The sequence below is a fragment of the Microcaecilia unicolor genome, chromosome 6 (assembly GCF_901765095.1).
Source record: "Microcaecilia unicolor chromosome 6, aMicUni1.1, whole genome shotgun sequence".
Lineage (NCBI taxonomy): Eukaryota > Metazoa > Chordata > Amphibia > Gymnophiona > Siphonopidae > Microcaecilia > Microcaecilia unicolor.
In genome coordinates this window covers 171,290,521-171,312,006 of record NC_044036.1, presented here as the reverse complement: position 1 = coordinate 171,312,006, position 21,486 = coordinate 171,290,521, and the positions used below count along the sequence as shown (strand labels likewise).

The following is a 21,486-nucleotide window of genomic DNA, read 5'->3' as shown; positions in this document are numbered from 1 at the left end:
AGAGCCCGAGATTACATTTTAGACCCCTCCCTGGCGCCGCTGACCCCCCCCCCCCGCCATTGCCGACGCCCCCTGCCACCACTAACAACTTTGACCCCCCCCCCCCTGCCGACGACCCTCTCGACCTCCCCTCCCGCTGCCAACCCTCCCCCGCCATCGCCTACCTTTGCTGGCGGGGGACCCCAACCCCCACCAGCCGAGGTCCTCTTCTTCCAGTGCAAGGCTTCGTTCTGTTTCTGTGAGTCTGACCTGCAGGACGTCAGAAACAGAACGAAGCCTTGCACTGGAAGAAGAGGACCTCGGCTGGTGGGGGTTGGGGTCCCCCGCCAGCAAAGGTAGGCAACAGCGGGGGAGGGTTGGCAGCAGGAGGGGAGGTTGAGAGGGTTGTCGGCAGGGTGGTCCAGGGCCAAATAAATCTACAGGGGCCCAGGACCCCGTGGCCCTACATACCTACGCCACTGGTATAAAGTGGCCTTAGAATGCCCGTACGCGGGTCTTTCCCATGCGCTAAGTACATTTGTATTGCAGCCAGAAAATGGCTGATTTTCCATTTTGGCCAAATGCTAATGTTGCCATTACCAAAAATTAGAATGTGAGCACTTACCAATAACTGTTTTGTAGGTAGTAAGGGCTCATGTGCTAATTCCTTGCTAATCTGTTAGCATGTGGCAGTGGAGGTACACTAACTGATTAACACATAGATGCCCACTCTCCACCCCTAGACACGCCCCCTCCATGAAAAATTTACAAATATTTTTAGAGCATGCTTTGCTCACGCACATTTGGAACTTACCACAGTACACTTCAGTGCACCTTACGGTAAGCTCTTATAAGCTGTGGTAAGCACACGCTAACCCTTACTGCGGCTTTTTTAAAGGAGCCCTAAATGTTTTTCTCATCTGCTTGGTTAAAACTAAATGCTGGCTTCCACCGCATGTGTGCATTTTGCTACTTAAGTGCTGTTCTGTAACTACGTGTATTTCTCAGCATGCAATTTGCAGGTGGGTGGAGCTTGGGCAGAGTCTGGGTGGAGCTTGGGCAGGGCATATTTTTATGTATGTCACTCATAGAATATCTTTAAAAATTCACTAATTGCAAGTTAGAGTTCAACAGACTAATGCTGGGGTTACTAAGGCACTAGCGTGGCTGGCTGTGCGCTAGTGCTGACATAGCCCATTCAGTTTGAATGGGCTGTGTCGGCAATGCCGACTTAGTAAACAGACTCCTTAGTTCATTTTTTACAAAGATGTAGAAAAGGAGGGAAAAGACTTCTGTAGCTCAGAATACTGTCCTGCTCATTAGCACTCAGGACTTGCAGCTGAGCAGCTTCCTCACTAGTCTAAAAAAAAAAAAACCTCCCTATTTTATCTTTGTGTTTTATTTATTCCATTTAAATTCTATGTTTTGAGTTTTTCCTGACATTTAAAAAAACTTTCTAATCATCCTTGATATATAAAGTTGCTGAAATGGGACACTTATCTGAATATCAAAGTTGGCTCACTCTACAGAGCGCTACTGTTTCACCAAAGCTTCCTCAGGAGCACCGCCGATATCTCTGCATACTGTGTCCTGCCAGCCTTCACCCATTCATTTCCGGTCGTTATATTGTGGGAGCGTTGAATTTTGTCTCAGCATGGCGGGTTTTAGATGATGAGTCCTGGTGAGTTCCAGCTGACAATGTAAGGCGCTGTAGGTGCGCTAATATTTGTAGCACGTGCTGAAAAATTAGTGCACACTAAAACTATAGACACCCATAGGAATATATGGGTGTCCCTAGGATTAGCATGTGCTAATTTTTATCACATGCTAAAAACACTAGCGCACCTTAGTAAATAGGGCCCATAATCTCATGGGAGTGCCATGTTAAGTAGTTGCCTATGGCCTCAAACACCTGGCAACACTGTCTAGTCATTTGATGAGAGATTATTATGGATATTTATGGCTGGAAGGGGCAAATCAAATGGTTTGTAATTTATTTATTTATTTAATTTATTTATTATTACATTTGTACCCCGCGTTTTCCCACTTAAAGCAGGTTCAATGCGGCGTAAATAATAATATGGATTACAGAGTATTGATAGAGAAAATATAGGTTAATTATAGCAGAATAATAAAAGAGATAGGTAGGTAAAGATGGGGAAGGGTGAAGGGAGTAGGAGAGGTATGAGCAAGGGGGTAGATGAGTATTGGAGGAGGGGTCGAGGGGGCGGGAGGGGGATGGGAGAAGGGAAAAGTATAGGGAACATTCATATGTTCTGTTATTATTTTAAACAGCCTCGTTATCCCAGATGACTTGTGTATGTGGTTATTTGGGGAGGAGAGGGTGACTTTGAATACCCCATGTTTATTAATGCATGCTTTTTATCATCTCAGGCCCTATTTGTGCCACAGGTTCTAGTTACTATTCATGTAATGGTGTGAACGTGCGCCAGTAGTGAGCACACTATAGTGATTTTTAGCTATGAGTGAACAGCCATCCTGACTCGTAATAATTGCTCTAAAACGAAGCAGTGCTAAACTGAGTTCTTGCCTGTGTGCATTAGTTTTATTAATTCTTTTTTTTTCTCTGTTAGAGCACAATCAATTTTTTTTTACAACAAATTAAATTGCTATTAGGATTGGACATTTTGGCAGTCCCCTCGCTGAATGTTTAGACCTTTCTGATTAGATAATTTTAAAACTGGCAGATCAGTCGTTATTGAGTGTTTTAAAGCTCTGTGCGTTCACTGAATACAGAATAATTTAGCAAATTACAAGCAGTTAAGGTGACACTGAATAGCAACAGGAGCTGAAAATAAAGAATACAAGAAATGCAGACAATGGTTCTTAATCAAAGCATTTCCTTCTATTGTTTTTTTAGGCCTTTGTACAATAGGAATATCTTTCTAGTTCCTTAGGAGTGTAGTGTGTTTTTATTGTGCCAGTAATATGTACTGGTGTTGCGTACGATTTCCATGAGGATCTTTTGATGGTAAATAATCCCCCGGATTCTATATAGCGCGCCTAGAGATTCACAACAACACGTAGCTTAATTGGCTTAACAAATTTAATCAGCAATGATAACAGCTCTTAACAAGCAATAATGAGCACTAATTGGCACTGATTAGAATTTACACGCACAACTCACTAAGTGTATTCTAAAACAAAGTGCGCTAAACTTCTAACGTGCGCAAGCAAAAAGGGGCATGGTTATGGGCGGGAAACTGGGTGTTTCATGGGCGTTCTCAAATTTAAGCACGTAGTTATAGAATATGGCCCAGTGTGCCAAATCTAAGCACCAGGATTTACGCCATGTTTTTGTTGGTGTAAATGGATGCGCGTTGTTCTAGGTGCTGAGATATCAACAATGTATTCTATAATTGGTGCCTAAATCTAGCCGCCGATTATAGAATACGCTTAGTCAGCACTGATTCAGCGTCAAACTTTCAGGCGCCATATATAGAATCTCCTCCAATGTGACTAAAGTAGTGGATCCAAAATGTTCAGAATGACTGGTTTTTTTTTTTCATGTCACGGGTCCATGAGCAGTCTGTAAAAGTTACATGTTTGAACTTCTGTAACTTTTTTTCACATTAGAGGTTGAGGTTTGGACTGTTGTATTACAAATTGTTTGCTCTAACAAAATTCATTAAAACCTATTTTTTTTGTTTCCGGAGACTTTAGTCACCTTTTTCCAGAGATGGTCACATATATTAGAATACAATTTGACATAGATGTACAAATATGACGGTCTTGGTAAAATAAACCCTAAAAGTCTCCTTAAATATAGATAACCCATTTCTTTATCCTTACCTCTCTGCCCTGCTTACCCCTTTCCATTTATTGTACCCTGTCTATTTGTTATTCAAATGTTGTAAGCTACATTGAGCCTGCCAGAGGTGGGAAATTGTGGGATATAAGCACTGTAAAATAAATAAATAACCCAAATATCACATTGAGGCGCACGTTTACAAAGCTACAGTACACAGCTAGCATGGGTGTTAGTCTGTGGTGACTGTTGGTATGTGGTACCTGTTAACATGGACCTGTAGCTAAAATCAGACAGTGTGGTAAAAATCCCATGTTAGCTGCTTAGCAGAGGCAGGAACAGAATTTGAATGGTTCAGGGGTGAAGATGGGGAATGGCCAGCACTGATATTAGAACCAGGGGTGTAGCCAGAACTCAATTTTGGAAGGAGGGCGCTGGAGTGGATGGGAAGCATTTCCTCTCAGTTCCCTCCCTCAGTCTATCCCCCTCCCCCTGCCAAATCATACCTTTGTTGGCAAGGATGCTGAAGTCCGGCTAGCTGAAGATTTTCTGCCAGAGTACACTACCCTTGCTGCTTGAGCAGTGAGAAAGCCAGAAGGGTGCTCCAGCCTCTGACACCAGCAATTCTGCACAATCCATGAACTAAGAATGTGTGGAAGTGATGGCATGAGCAGCTGGAGCTCCTCGCCAATTTCATGCTGCTCAAGCAGCATGGGCAGGGGCTCAGGCAGTGAGTGTCTTTGGCTGGCAGGGCTTGAGTAATTTCGCCAGCCTGGCATCCAGTGCCACAATTTTTGAGGGGGTCTGAGCCCAAAGTTTGGGGGATGGGCAGGCCTTTGATGCCCCCCCCCCCATAACTATGCTCCTGGCTGGCACACAGGATAGTACTGTAGGCAAGCTTTCATGACTGCTGATAGTTCAGCCTCACTATTGACAGTCCCCCCATCAAGTACTGTGTGCAGGTGTGATTCCCAGTCATTCCTGCTGCTGCAGCTCTGAGTTAAAAATGGCTTCTTAGTGAAAGATCTGCAAGGCCACCTGGCAGAAGGGGTTGAGGGCACAATTTTGAACCCAGAATTGTAGCAGCAGGAGTGACTGGGGATCGTTCCTGCTCCCACCACACCACAAGGAACTCATGGTAAGAAGTGGGGTGGGATCAGGGTGGAGAGTGAGGGTTGATGTGATGTCTGAAGGGGGGGGGGGGGGCTCAAGGTTAAAGTAGGGGATAAATGCTGATGGAAGGAGCAGTTTTACAAAGCTGCTTCCATGTACTTGTGGGAAATAGATACTAAGATTTTTCACCATGTGCAGCAGACATGGAGAGACATAGAAGTGCATCCCTGTATGTCTCTGTACATAATTCACAAGAGACTCTGTGTTTGGTAGAGCTTTTGTAAAACTGCAAGGGAACTGTGTACATCCTGGCTGGGACATCTGAATTTTCCTCTCCACATCTAATCTAAAACCAGTGGCGTGCCTAGCTTGGTTGCCACCTGGGTTGGAGCACCCCCTCCTCCAGGCGCATCATCCCCCCCACTCTCCCTCCTTCCTTCCTTCCTCCAAGCAAGGGGCATTCGTGTGACTGTTGGTTCTGCCAGTCCCCTGCCCCCTCTGACGCCAGCTTCCTGTTCTGGGGCAGGGGACCAGCAGAGCCAATAGCCGCGCAACTGCTCAGTACACCCCCTTGCTGCTTGCAACTGGGACCGCTCACACCTACCACCCTGCCCTTGGTTCACCATTGTCTAAAACTGAGCTCCATCTTGGAGCCTACTACTACTACTACTTATAATTTCTATAGTGCTACAAGGCATATGCAGCGCTGTACACCATACATGAGCCCACACACTTCCCTTCAGGAGGCAATACAGTGCAACCTATGCACATGTATGCTGCAACACTCCTAGAGAACATTAACCCTCCAACCCCTCTGTTACAGATGGAAACATTTACCACATCACAGAGGACACAATTCACACACAATCCTTTTATCTTGTCAAACAAGGTACTCTCTTCTCTTTCAGTTTTGCTATCAAAGCCTGAGCTCCTTCTTTAAAAGCTCCTGTCCAAAAAAATGGAAAGCATTCCCTGAGGCAAGGAGAACTTTTACTGTTCAACATTTTTCTTTCAAGTCTTTAAAAAAGAAGGAAAAAAAAAATCTAAAAATAGAGAAGCATAAGAGACGTTCGTCTTGTCCCCTATGGGCAACATGGATTCATAATGCATGCAGTGCTTGGGTGATGACAGCTATCATAGTGATACACTATGAGGGGCATAATCGAATGGGGATGGCCATCTCGGGTGCCCATCTCTAAGGACGTCCCGGCGAAGGGGTGGGGAAACCTGTATTATCGAAACAAGATGGGCATCCATCTTTTGTTTCGATAATACGGGCGGGGATGCCCAAATCTCAACTTTTAGGTCGACCTTAGAGATGGTCGACCTAAATGTTGAGATGGTTGACCTTAGAGATGGTCATCCCCGGTTTTCGGCCATAATGGAAACTGAGGACGCCCATCTCAAAAACAACCAAATCCAAGCCCTTTGGTCATGGGAGGAGCCAGAATTTGTAGTGCAGTGGTCCTCCTGACATGCGAGGACACCAACGTGGCACCCTAGGGGGCACTGCAGTGGACTTCACAAATTGCTCCCAGGTGCATAGCTCCCTTACCTTGTGTGCTGAGTCCCCCACCCCCCCCCCCAAAACCCACTCCCCACAACTGTACACCACTACCATAGCTCTAAGGGGTGAGGGGGGCACCTATATGTGGGTACAGTGGGTTTCGGGTGGGTTTTGGAGGGCTCACATTTACCACCACAAGTTTAACAGGTGGGGGGGGGGGGGGGGGCTGGGTCCGCCTGGCTGAAGTGCACTGCACCTACTAAAACTGCTCCAGGGACCTGCATAAAGCTGGGTATGACATTTGAGGCTGGCAAAAAAAAAAATTTAAGTTTTTTTTTGAGGGTGGGATGGGGTTGGTGACCACTGGGGGAGTAAGGGGAGGTCATCCCCAATTCCCTCCAGTGGTCATCTGATCAGTTCGGACACCTTTTCACAGCTTGGTCGCAAGAAAAAATGGACCAAGTAAAGTCGGCCAAGTGCTCGTCAGGGACGCCCTTCTTTTTTCCATTATCGGCCGAGAATGCCCATGTCTTAAGCATGCCCCCAGTCCCGTCTTCGCTACGCTGCCAACATGCCCCCATAAACTTTGGTCGTCCCCGCGATTGGAAGCAGTTTAGGATCCCCAAAATCGGCTTTCGATTATGCCGATTTGGGCAACCCTGAGAGAAGGATGCCCATCTCCCGATTTGTGTCGGAAGATGGGCGCCCTTCTCTTTCAAAAATAAGCCTGTATGTGGAATTTCCTGTTTCAGGTAGCTACCTTGAGGTTGGCTTCTATTCTTTCTTTTATAGGGATATACATATTTTTGTTTCACTGAGGAATCCTTTTACTAAAGGGTTGGCGCGTGGCAATGGACTTGTCACCTGCCATTCTGGAATTACCACTGGGCTACTGCAACCAGCATGCGCCATTTCCGGTAATCAGGTAGCACCGCACACTGCCCAGTTACCACCAGCTTAGTGCAGGAGCCCTTACCTCCACCTCAGTGGGTGGCAGAGTGCTCCCCCGAAACGGCCGCATGGTAAGTAGTTCACTTACTGCACAGCCATTTCTTGTTGAGAAAAAAAGACAGCCTGTCTTTTACCCACTGTGGTAAAAGAAGGCTTCAGCGTGCGTCAAAAACACGCACTGACACTAGCACAGGCCCCATTTTACTGCAGCTTGGTAAAAGGACCCCTGAATTTGGTTTTGGTTCAGCATGTGCTATTAAGTTTAGCATACACTGACCCCTGGATTCTATACATGGTGCCTAAAATTGAGCTTTGGTCCAAGATGTGCGCCGAACTAAATTGGCTGAGCCAATTAGTGCCAATAATTGGGTGCTAATTGGCACTAATTTGAATTTGCACGCACATCTTGCTACGAGTTATTCTATAATAGTGTGCAACACAAAAGAGGATGTGGCCACGAGAAGTCCAATGGGTGGGTCAGGGGAGTTCCTAAAATTTGCACGCAGTGCTATAAAATACCAGAGATGTGCCCAAATTATGTGCTGGGAATTACACTTGGTTTCAGCAGGCATAAGTCTTGGCACCCAAATTTATGCACCAAAATCGGCACTCAGTGCTATTCTGTAATGTCTATTCATTCATGTTTTGTTAAATTATGTTGGCTTCCTATAGCCAGAAAGATATGCTTGGGTGCATGAAGAGAGGCATGACCAACAGGAAAAAGGAGGTGATAGTGCCGTTGTATAAGTCTCTGGTGAGGCCTCATTTGGAGTACTGCGTGCAGTTCTGGAGACTGCACCTACGGAAAGATATAAACAAGATGGAGTTGGACCAGAGGGCGGCTACGAAATTAGTAAGCGGTCTTGAATGCAAAAATTATAAGGACAGGCTTATGAACCTCAACGTGTATATACTGGAAGAGAGGAGGGAGAGAGGTGACATGATAGAAACGTTTAAATATCTCAAGGGCATTTATGTACAGGAAGAGAGCCTTTTTCAAATGAATGAGAGTTCTGGAATGAGGGGGCATATGACAAAGTTAAGAGGGATTAGGTTTAGGAGTAATCTAAGGAAGTGTTATTTCACAGAAAGGGTGGTGGAGGTGTGGAATGGCCCCCCGGTGGAGGTGGTGGAGTCGAGGACTGTTCCAGAATTTAAAAAGGCATGGGATAAGCATGTGGGATCGCTTAGGAACAGGAAGAATTAGGGGTTACAGAGGATGGGCAGACTGGATGGGCCATATGGCCTTTATCATTTATCATTTATTCATTTTATGTACCGTTTCTTATTGCAACTGCAAAACAGAACGGTTTACATTTAAAAAATACAACTCATACATACCAACAAATAAGAACTCCAATCATTGATAGAAAAGCACAGCAAGCCAAAAATGACAAGAAAGACATAACTAGTACGATCTACAGATTAAAATACAGTTAAACCTAACCTTTATCTGCCGTCATGTTTCTATGTTTAAAGCTGCTTGTCTGGTCTTTCAAATTCTATATGATCTTACATCTGAATTGTTAATCACTGTTGCATCATTATGCATGGTTTGATCTGAAAGACTGTGAAAGCAATTGACTCTATCTTTTGTAAGGGAATTCATTTTCAGAAGATGTTTAATTCTTTATTTCTGTATTAGGAGTTTCTTTTTAGAATTCCTTACCTCTTGTTATTAGGTTAGATAATAGCTATCTTAGCCATAGGAAGAGGCTAAACATATTTTTATTTCTAATGACTGTTACATGATGTATTATTATTTGTTTTTACGTTTTAATTGTTTTTAGATTTGTTTTATTTTGTTTTATTATATATGGAGTAAACCTCACTAAACCTTGAATAGGGGAATTTAGCTGTATATAAGATTTGATTTGATTTCTATACAGGGCACTCTTCTTTGATTGGCCATTATAGAATAACACTAAACATCGATTTTGGAGCCTCACTTACTGAATCTAGCCCTAAATGTGTATTATATTTCATGTTAACATGCATTATTTCATTCTAACACACTTTTGTCAGTGTATGATAAAACAAAATGACACATGCTAAATTTAAATGGAACTCAATGAATCTAAAAGAAAATGAATGAAAGTTAATATGAAACGTTTTCTCCTGCACACACCCATTCTTTCTTGTAGTTTTTTTTAATTGTTGTTGTTGTTTTTCCCACAGCTTACTCCTCAGGAAGAGGAGTCAAATTTTCAGTGATAATGGTAGTACAAACACGGGATATTTAATTTTAGGATGTCAAAGGTTTAATCTGAAAATGAACAATGGTTTGACAGACTGTGTTATATTATTCTTTAGGAGGTGTCCAAGGCTGAAGAAACTGTGTCAGCAGCCGAAAGAGCAAATGATAGCTATTACTGCATAACTAAACAAATACAGGAGAGAGAAAATCCTGGAAACTGAGTTTACCACACAAACAGGTAGGAAAACTCTATTGGTACTAGCTCAGTGGTTCTGAACTCTGATCTTTGTTGTTGCATTTGTTTGAAACAGTGTCATTAAATTTTAGCCTTTTCCCCACTGTTAATAGCTATCAGGCACCAGCCATTCTTGAAACTGTGAACTTCAACTTGGAAGGCAGCTGAGCTATTCTGTCTCTTAAGAATCTGTTATATCTAGCCCATATCTACAGTAGCTGTGTCTTATATTTCTGTTCCTGTTTCTTGATAGTCTTTTTGCTTTCAGTAGTTGTTGCTTGCCCTTTTATGCTGGGTGCACTTCTTGGAGGTATCGTGATCTTAAGACTTACCTTGGGTAATCCTAGTTCTTGTTTTGTTCACGTCTAGTATGAAAAGCCTCAGGAGTCCCTAATAAGGACTCTATCACAGAATGAACCAGCCAAAGTAAAGGTACTAAAAGATGGACTGAGTCACCTAAATAAAAAAAGTTGATAGAAGAACTCAGCTAAATTTGTGTCTAACCCAAAAGGTCAGGAAATAAACCTGAGATGTTAGATTTATTTCTGGTGTCTGATTTTTTTTCGGCTGTAACACTTAGGTGCTTATTGTAGAAGCACCATTCACATTTTAGACTTGTACAAACTGGAACTTAAATGTTTACCTTGCATAAATATCTAAGTTCTGATTTTACAAAGCTGGGGTATACAGGGATGATCGCGTGAGTAAGGGGAGAGGTCGTGACAGGGCCGAGGGGAGGGGAGGTAACCCTAGGGAGGGCGATCCTGAGCTTGGAGGGAGGGCTGGTGGCCTGCTAAACTCTACCTTCGGACTATAAGACACACCCCCCATTTTCCTCCCAAATTTGGGGGGAAAAAGTGTGTCTTATAGTCCGAAAAATACGGTACTTATGTAACAATAGGCCATGTTGATAACTTTCCCCCTAAAGCCAGTAACATATGCAACTGTCAATTGGTGCCAGTAAGCTCCAATTAAGGCCAATTATAGCTTTAATAGTTCATTAATAGTGGAGGAGTGGCCTAGTGGTTAGGGTGGTGGACTTTGGTCATGAGGAACTGAGTTTGATTCCCACTTCAGGCACAGGCAGCTCCTTGTGACTCTGGGCAAGTCACTTAACCCTCCATTGCCCCATGTAAGCCACATGAGTGGGAAAGCACGGGGTACAAATGTAATAAAAATAAATAAAATAAATTAACACCAATTATCAGCTCATTATTAAACTAGAAATCAGGCATTTCAAATTGTTTATGGATATTTATTGGCACCATCTAAACAGACAGCAACATTGAATATACATTTGATTTGAAATAGTCTACTGCGTCTGAAATTATACATTCTCTGTGTAGTTGAATACTGACTTCAGTTTTTCCCAGCCATCCTTAGGCTGTTAGGTGGTTTGGAATCTACCAAAAGAAATAAGGTCTAACAACGACCTTACCAGTGCCTTCACTGCCCTTCAAGTAAAATCAGCTAGGTTCTTTTCTGTGAAACCTATCACCCCACACTCTGATTCCTTGTGCGTGACAGGGCCAATGCTAAGGTTTCTGGCAGTACCCTGCAAACTACAAATTAGCGCCCTCCTCCTTCATTAGAAATAATGATAGGTGCCAGTCCTGACTGGGGCATTCAACTGCAGTTACGTTGGTGATTAATCAACACATATGTGTCTGCTTGTAGGGGTAGGAAAGAGAAGAGGATAAGTCCTTATTTTGTTTTCTACTAGCAGGTAGTGCATGCTGATTTAAGAATCTGGGACGGTGTCATGGACTTCAGCTTTCCCCTCAGCCCAGGTCCATGTAACTGCTGGTTGCGACTGTCCTGGCTTTTCTGCCATTTTCATGCCCATTTCTTCCTTCCTCCCTGGGTCACTGGCAAGCCCAGTGGTGGGAGTAGAGGAGTGGCCTAGTGGTTAGAGCACTGGTCTAGCAATCCAGAAGTGGCCGGTTCAAATCCCAGTGCTGATCCTTGTGATCTTGGGCAAGTCACTTAACCCTCCATTGCCTCAGGTACAAACTTAGATTGTGAGCCCTCCTGGGACAGAGAAATATACAGAGTACCTGAATGTAACTCACTTTGAGCTACTATTGAAAAAGGTGTGAGCAAAATCTAAATAAATACATAAAACAAAGAGAACTGTTACCATGTATAGCATGCACTATCAAACTAGATCATGAGAGTTAGCCTGGGATGAGCAGGACTTAGTTATCCCCTTCACTGAGACCCCTGGGGCATCAGTTTGTGAGGTCAAAGCATGCAAAGGAGAAGGGTACAGAGCAACTGGAGCAGGGGACAGGTGTGGTGCCACCAGGGGCGTAGCCAGACCTCAAGGTGGGAGGGGGCTAGAGCTCAAAGAGTGGGGGCACATTTTGGTCTGCCATCCTGCCACCCTGCCACTCTCCACCCACTGCCGCAGCAAATACCTTGGCTAGTGGGGGTTCCCAACCCCCACAAGCTGAAGTGTTATCCGGCACCGCCACGTTACCTGCCCTGCTCTCTTCCCCTCATGTCCTGCACGCTCCTTTTAGTGAAATTCAGCATGCTAAGTTTCACTAAAAGGAGTGTGCTAGACGTGAGGGGAAGACAGAGCAGGGCAGGCAATTCGGTGGCGCTGGAGACCGGTGCTGGACGCTTCAGCTGGTGGGGGTTGGGGGCCTCCGCCAGTAAAACCAGGGGCCCAGAGGAAATTTTGGGGGGGGGGCCCAGGCCCCCATGGCTCCACCTAGCTACGCTACTGGGTGCCAAAGGCTGCCATGTTCCTGGCCGTCACCAGGCCACTTCCACTTTCCCCAATAAGACTTAAGAGTCCTATTTAGTTAATACATCATGAAGGAAAAACTAGTAAATGCTGGAAATCTTTGCTGGAGAGAATGCACACTGTAGCTGCACCACTGATGACCTAGGACCATTTATTGGTGCATGCATACTTCACTTCTCCCTGCTTTGACTTCACTGTCCATTGCAACCTACTAAATCCAACTGACCACCACTGTAGCTGGAGCTTTCAGGTCTCTCTTTTGATCGGGGACTCAGGGGAATGGATCAGCCTGCACTCTTGATATTATTGTGCACTATATCACTGCTGGCAGCCTCCTCAATCTCCAACAAGCCATAAGCCCATACAGCCTAACAAAGTCCCACTGAGTTGGTTGAATTCTCTATAAAACAAGGCAAATTCTAAACACTTTTGTAATTGGAAGGTGTGTGGAAGGCAAGGAGCTTCCAGGTGCATGGAAGTCTGAAAAAATGCCTGATGACATTATGATATCCACCAGGCAAGCTCTACAAGACTACTTTTTTAGCTCTTTGGCTGTAAGAAAGCCATCGATGGCACTATGCCCGGCATCTTTGGTTTGAGGAACAAAGTGAAGGCAAGAGCATTCTGACACCACCCCAAATGTTGGTGCTCCCTCCCACCTTTCTGATGTCGCTTACTGTGTTGCTCCTGCTCTTGTGTGTGATCATATTTCCTTATGAGATATGGAGTAGTTTATCTAATCGTTTCAGACTATAAATATGTTTTATCCTTTTATGAGGTGTGTAGTTTAGTGTGCTTTCTTTTGTAGAGTTTTGTTGCCTAGGTTACAACAAAGGCTAGAAAAACTAAAAATAATCACTTAAAAGATCTATGAAGATATTACTAACCAAGCTGCCCCTGAAATTTATTTCAATATTCTATTTTCTCAGATGACCACTAATTAACCTAAATTATTTTTATTTTGCCCTTCCAACCAATGCCAAGTAATTCTGTCTAATCCAACCCCTATTTAGTGAGGCAGTTTAGAAAATATAATTGAAAGGTGTGATGTTTCGGAAATAGGGTGAGAGTTTGGATGGAAAACAGGGAACACCTAGAATTTATTTTTATTTATTTATTTATGTACAGAGGCTTGATATACCGCAAAGGGCCAAAATGACATCTATGCGATTTGCAATAAAAACAAGTAACTGCCATAGAAGAGAAAAGGTACAGTTAAGTAAATACACACTTTACTGCTAAGTGAACAAAAAGCTGTGTAAAGAGGTAGGTTTTTAACGCTGCTTTAAATAAATGATTCGGGAAGCCTGAGAGACTGATTAAACATATTAATTCGGCTACTAAAAAATACCTTTATTTGGGCTGGAGAAACATTCTTTATTTTGAAAGGACAGATGGGAAGCATAGCTTTTTCCTTTTTCTTGAACCACTGTAAGTTGAATTTGCCTAAAGCACAAGCGGTTTGGGGGCAATTTTGTAACTTGGAGCCTCAAGCTGGGCACCTCGATGCCACATGCTGACCATCAATTCTGTAACTGCGCAATACTAGTTAAAGTTAGCATTGACATACCTACATTTAGGCGCACTCACTTTTGCCAGGTCTATAGCAGTTGTAATTTGGTGTTTGTAAGTGAACATTTTCTTTCCCCATGTACAGCTTTCTAAAATCACTGCTCCATCTGGACGTGGAGGAGCTGGTCTGTTCATCTCTGCTTTATATTGCAGGAGGCTTTTCGAATTGGACTTGTGAATTACCCTATCCACATTCTTGCAAAAATCTGGTGCTTAATGTCCTTTGTTTAATACCACCTGTTTCCACTTATTTTGTTTTCAGTCTTGTTTGTCTGTCTTGATCGGATTGTTACCCTCAAAGAATAGTGAGTTATGAGTAATGCATACAACTAGTATACGCTATACAAACAACAATAATAATAACAATACTTGCAATCTGCACCATTTAGGGCCATATGCAATGCTTGAAGTTAATGAGCTGGCAATCCAAAATAGATGGAATTGCAGTAATAAAAGCTACACCCAGTAAAGGTCTGCAAAACAGAATGAAAATCATTATAAGACAACACTCAGAGCAATCGCCTCAGATGTTGCAGTTTACAAAAGGCAGATCTAGTAATTTTTAAAAATCTGCTCCTTATGTCAAGTGTTTGCTTAGGTAAACACCAGATTACAAACTGCTGAATAAAACAAAGAGACAGAACACCAGTGGCAGAAGAAGAAGATGAAAGAAGACAGGTCAGCCTGTAATATTTCCATTTTCTTCAAAATTGGTCATCATCCATTATTGTACATCACCCAACACTTGCTCCAATAAAACAGAAGTATCAACTGTTAACTGAAAACAACAGTTGAAGATCATCTGGATACGTTCTGAAAATAAAATGTTGCAAATATAAAAACATAGTAGGAGGTTGTCCATAGATGTTAAATAATGTATAGTGTAAACCCCCTGGTGGCAGAGCAAGGTATTACAATGATGGTACCAAATATGTCACAGTGTTTCCCCAAAATGACTCAACACCAACCAGGGAGTTTAACAATAAAAAGAAAATATTTTTTTATTAGTTGAATTATATTTAAATGCTAATGAAATCTTACCAACTTTCAAATTTAACATATGTATTTCAATTACAGGTTTGCAACACAAATTAGTTTAGTCTCTAGAAACATTGAGAGCATTTTCAGATAAGTATAAATATTAGTTACATAAATCATTTAGGTACATTCAATTCCGCAAAACACCAGACTCTTCAAAGTCTCCCCTCTCCTGTCCCTCAGACCCCCAGAGACCCCCAAGGATCCCAACATGTAAGTTTTCCTCTACTCTTTTTTCTTCTTTTAGTTGTCTCTCACTTATTGTTCAGGTTTCCTTTACTATTTTCTCTTATGTGCTCTTTTTAAAATAGTTCCAGTCACTTAGCTGCTCTCTTTGTTTTCTCTCTCTGGCTCTCTTGAACGGTGGGCGCCTTTTCTTTCAGGTGATGATCTCCAGCATCAACTTTCTTCCAGTCTTTCCCTAGAAACATGTTCTCACCAATAGAGCTCTCTCCCAACTGCCAGCCTGAGCTGTTTGTCACTCTCCTGAGAGTTCCATCAGCATGCGGAACACTCATCGCATGCACACAGACTACGCAGTTTCACTGCACTGCTCACTGTCTCTACACCAGATCTAGAAGGAGCCAGGTAATCTTTTCAAATTTAGCCCATAGGGTTACAATAGGATAAGACAAACCCCTGAGGAACCCCAGAATGTAATGATTTTCACTGTGATAAGGAATGATTCTGGACCACCTGATAAGAGCAGTTACAAAGAAAAGAGGAACCAAGCACCTGTTCATCAAAACGTGAAGAACGATAAAGTAGCATGGTCAACTCTTATCAAAATGCTGCAGACATGTCAGGTATAATCAAGAGTATTTGCTACTGAGATGACACCACACTGGGACAACAATGAGGACAAAACAGTCTCAGAAAATTCTGCCTTAGCTTCCTCAGCCTCTGATGTTCTCTTTATTTCTTGTATCAGGATAAGGGAGCAGTAGCCATTTTGCATTCTTTTTTTTATTATCACGTAATCATCATAATCATTATTTGAAATACCACAAAGTCAAAAAAATATTTGAACAGTTTACAAGGTCATAAAATAATAAGTAAAACAAACAAAAAAAAAAGATATAGACCTAGGATCACAGAAAGTAAAAGATACAATTTATTCCAATATGCTGAGACATTAGCACTTGTCACAATCAAGAGGGTGCCCAAGCCATGGCTCCTGAACTAGCTTTTAAAAACCCTTCCCAGACATTCATGAAGAACAGGGCAAACAAGGGGACAGGGAAATCCCAGGCTAGAGTAGGACTGGAAGGGAGGGAAGATCGTAGGTACCTAGGAAGTTTTTCCATTGGAGGGCTATTAAGAGGGAGGATCCCCAGGGAGGAAGAACCTTCCTGGATGTATAAACAGTACATAATGGCTTCCAGCAGGCCAGAGGTGTGGCACATCTGCATATTCCTAAGAGGCTGGAGGAACCCACCCCTATGGAGATAGGAATTCCTGAGACCCCCATTGGAGAGCAAATGACTGAGCCTGAACCTATGAACTGCACTGATTTGGAAGCCAAGTTTGAGCCTCAAGGTATGGAGATATGACCGGGGAGGGGGGGAGTTAGACTTGAAGCCATTCTGTTGAAGAAAGTCTTATATGCTATTTTACCAGTGTTGGACAGCTCTGGAGTGGGAAATTGTGTCAGTTGTTTAAAGTAAAACAATCCCAAGGGGAGAAGTTGTCAGGGGCCCCAGAGCTTTTAAAACTGGTGAATCTTGAACACTGGAGGAATTGTGAGATGTGAAAAGTGCCAGCTAGAGTGAGAAAACTTTAAGGACTGTGTTTTCACTAATAGGCTTGTATTTAGAAAGGCCATGGTGAAGGACTGTTGAAAGCAGCTGTTGGCTGGGCTGAAAGCTAGGCAGCAGGGCTTTGCTTCCACCAAACATCATTTACATATGAACTTATGAACTACTTAAACCCTTGGAATTACTAGTTGTTTGAGGCATTACAAGCTAGAAATTATTAAATATACTGCTAAAATACTTGTCCATTGATGCTAAGTGACTAGGCTGTTGCCAGATTTGAACTTGTTTATTCACCCTGACTGAGTACATCAGAAAACAAGGACCTTTGGAAAGACTACGTAGTATCTGGGTGAATTCCTCTGTGTTACCCCAAGAGTGTGGGGAGGACTCCTTACCTGTTACACACTATATTAAAGAAAAGGGAAGAGATGCAAGGAAAGAAGTAAAAATCACAAAGGTTCATGTGATTGAGGATATGGGTATCAAATGGGAAAGGCCACCACAGGGCAATGTCATGGATAAGGGCATATCAATCACCCTATTTAAAGGAAACTGTAATAGCTTATTGAAGAAAACTAATGTAGATCTATGTCTGCTCCAAGAGACACACTTAAATGCTCCTGAGTCTGAGGCTTTCTTTTGTACATTTAAAATTGCATTAAAAAACTGTTGCTATCCTTAAGCCTTTTCTTTTGAGTAATTCATCCTTTATCTCCCGTTCTCAGTTTAACCAACACCCATAGTCCACAACTATCAGTTTTAGTGTCCAAAATCTACATAGTTGAGGATTTATTTACTAATACAGCCACCCCACATTTCTTATATCTTGCTGATGGAAAAATGTACTCAACAACCCAGCTCCCTTTTAGGTTATCGGACTCAGGGGCACTTAAGTATGTCACTTGGAAAAGATGTAGATTCACCTTAGTTTTAGGAGTGGAGGAGTAGCCTAGTGGTTAGTGCAATGGACTTTGATCCTGGGGAACTGAGTTCAATTCCCACTGCAGCTCCTTGTGACTGTGGGCAAGTCATTTAACCCTCCATTGCCCCTGGTACAAAATAAGTACCTGAATATATATAAACCGCTTTGAATGTAGTTGCAAAAACCTCAGAAAGGCGGTATATCAAGCCCCATTTCCCTTTTGTCAATATGCTAATACCTTTTTTTTAAATGGTATGAATGATACTATTCATGTTTATAAAAAATAAAAATAAAAAATCTTAAACACACCTATGACACAAGGATTCAATTCTGACAGCACTTTATGAGGATATCTGATATGATACAATGATTAATTCATTTATTTATTGGGATTTAATTGGTCCAGCTGAAGCACATGATCAATGTCTATATATCCATATCTGCTTTTATACCTCCTCATTCCCCTTCTTCATCCCCCCCCCCCACTCCTAACCCCACCATCCACCAGACCCAAAATTACACATACACTCGGTTTGCACACCATACTTATACAATCCCAGCACTACTCCCATTACAACATTCTATTACTCACCCTCAATATACCATTACATGTTTTAAAGTATACAGAAACTCTGCAACATTTACATTGCTGCAGTGCATTCACAAAATTATTATGCAGCACCATTAAGCCACAAGCTCGAGTTCAGAAGGAAGTCCTAGCCTTATCCTCTATCATCATGTTGAAGGATGTTCTTTTTCAAATAAAAACTTCCTAAGCAGAACTGGATCTTCAAAGTTACAGATAGAATGACCGTAAGTTGCACTGGATGAAACATGCCATATTGCTTGCCAAGTTGTTTTTAAATTAAGGTTATAAAGATAAAAAAGGTGGTGGAAGGTGAAAAATCAGGTAGAATTGTAATCTTTGAACCCTGCCAGGAACGATTCAGCAAACTGTTAGTTTTGGCAAGAACTTCCATCACTTGTGTGTATCACAAGTGTTTTAAAATGAAGGGACGAGGGCCGGTAAATGGTTTTGGCTGTCTAGTGGATATCTTGTATGCATGCTCCACTTGAAATAGCTGCTAAACCTTTAGGCCCAGAACATTCTGAAGGAACTCTTCAGTAAAGGCCACAGAGTCTGCTCCGTCCAATCATCCTGGGAGGCCTAGAATTCTGAAGATGACAGTTATTGGCTTCCTCCAGATCATGCTGGATAATGTGAAACATGAGGCAACTTTTGAATTTTTTTGGGGGTGCTAAACCCAGTGGAAATGACTTCTCCCTAGACATAGTCAAGGAGTTTGTTCAATATTGGGGGTGCTAAAGCACTTACAGCACCCACAGAGCTGGCTCCTATGGTCTTGTGTTTTCCTATAGTGCCTCATGTTATGTAACTCTTCTTCTAGCACTATAACTCAGCCTTCCAGGATCCATTGTTGCTCCCTATAAGTCTGAACTTGTGCACTTAGATATGCCATATCTGCTTTCAATTTGGTGGCACGTGTGCTACCTTGAATCATCAGCTTTATTTGGCTGAGTTTGGACATAACTGGTTCCAACATCTCCCTCATCTCACAAGGAGTCGCTGTTTATATAGGAATCAGCAGATCCTGTTTAGGACACTTTGGTAGAAGGAACGGCCACATCAATCTTCTTCTTTATTGGGGGGGGGGGGGGGGGGGTCCCAATATGCTGTAACCACTGTTCCCTCTAAGCTGAGTGGGATTCTTCTACCTACAGCCCTGCCAGTGGGGGGTGCTGCTTCACCATCACATTTCAGCACTAAGGGACAGGCAAGCTCTGCAGAACTCCAGGGAATCTGTCTGTTCCTAATGATTGAAAACACAATATTGAAGCACCGCCCTCTACTGACAGCAGTTGGAGGACTCTCGCTCAGCTTAGAGGAAAGAGTGGCTGTAAGTTGAAAAAACTGCTGATATACACACAATAAAATATCCAATTAGAGAAGAAAGAGGAGATAATTTAACTCAGTGGTTCCCAAACCTGGCCCTGGAGGTACCCCAGCCTGTCAGGTTTTCAGAATATCCACAGTGAATATTCATGACAGAGGTTTGCATGCACTGCCTCCACCTCATGCAAATCCATCTCATAAATATTCATTGTGAGTATCCTGAAAACCTGACTGGCTGGGGTGCCTCCAGGACCATGATTGGGAACCACTGAATTAGCTACTTATGGGAGCTCTGTCATAGGCAGCCATGCTGATGCCACACCTGACCAGAACTCTCTGCTGTTGCCTAGGTTTAAAAAAAAGCTCCATCAGTCCTCTCTCTCAGATCTCTTAACACCACCCCCATCATGGTCATCATTATATAAACATTCAAGGCTGTATATAAAACTTTGGCACAATATTTCCCTACTTAAGGGAACCCAGTGGCGTACCTAGGGTAGTTGACACCTGGGGCCAGTCATTTTTTAACACCCCCCTCCAAAATCCAGTACTAGGCATACTGAGAATACAAAACACTCAGGACCTATAGAGCAATTCTACCATACCATAAGCAGTCATTTCTACTAGTCACACAAGGAAAAAGAAAGCATCTTAAACACTACAGTGAGCACTAGAACATCAATTCACCTATTGTAAAACGAAACCAGACAGATAGTACAGATCGTCAATCCTGCACAGTCAATGCCAACTGAAAGTCATGTCTTTTTCACAAACACAGATACACCCTAATCCACTATAGAACAAGTAATCATAAACTTTTTATTTAGACAAAAATTAAACTGAACCCCCAAGATGCCAGACTCTGCATACAATGCAACACCACAGAAACAGAAAATGTCCTCTAGTACTGTGCAAAATATAAAGACAGCAGATGTAAATTTGAAAAAAAACTAACAAATACCAATCACCACTTTACAAATTAACAAATAAAAATAAAACAAATATAGAAAATAAAATACCATTTTATTGGACTAATACATTTAGCTGTCAGAGGCCAAAACCTTCTTCCTCAGGTCAATACAGTATAGTGTGTTACAGTGTCCTATCCTGACCTGAGGAAGGGGGTTTTGTTCTCCGAAAGTTAGTCAAAATTTATTAAAATTAGTCCAATAAAAAGATTACCTTATTTACATATTCTATTATAAACATTTATTAACACAGCTACAAAACTACTCTATCCTAAAGCAATTTATATATATATATATATATATATATATATATATATATATATATATATATATATATATATATATATATATATATATATATTATTTACAGTTTGTTGTCTCTGGCTTCCTTCCATCTAGCATCTGTCTTCGTTCTTTCTCTGCCATCCAATGTCTGCCCTCTCTCTCTCCCCCTTCCATTCACTGTCTGCCCTCCCTCTCCCCCCCATCCATCCAGGGTCTGCCCTCCCCTCTCCCCCATCCATCCAGGGTCTGCCCTCCCTCTCCCCCCATCCACCCATCCATCCATCCATCCATCATCTGTCCCCTCTCTCTCTCTGCCCCTTTTTTCAGCCCCCAGTTCCAGCCCTTTTATCCCACCTGCCCCTAGTTGTAGCCCCAGCCACATCTCCCACTTGCCCCCCTTTTCAGCCCCACTATCCCATCAGTCCGCAGTTTCAGCCCCAGCCCTTTTCTTTCACCAGTCCCGAGCTTCAGCCTCAGCCACTTCTCCCTGTCCCCTTTTCAGCCCCCAGTCCCCCCAGTTTCT

At 42.7% G+C, this 21,486-nt stretch overlaps 1 protein-coding gene across 4 annotated transcripts in view; it reads left to right on the top strand.

Moving 5' to 3' along the window:
• Nucleotides 1-21,486, top strand: part of ATP2B2 (ATPase plasma membrane Ca2+ transporting 2) — a 969,683-nt gene that overhangs the window by 324,676 nt on the left and 623,521 nt on the right. For all 4 annotated transcript variants that reach the window (XM_030205270.1, XM_030205268.1, XM_030205272.1 and 1 more), the window contains exon 2: nt 9,633-9,754. The gene's annotated coding sequence lies outside the window, so the exon portion shown is untranslated. The remainder of the gene's footprint in view (nt 1-9,632; nt 9,755-21,486) is intronic.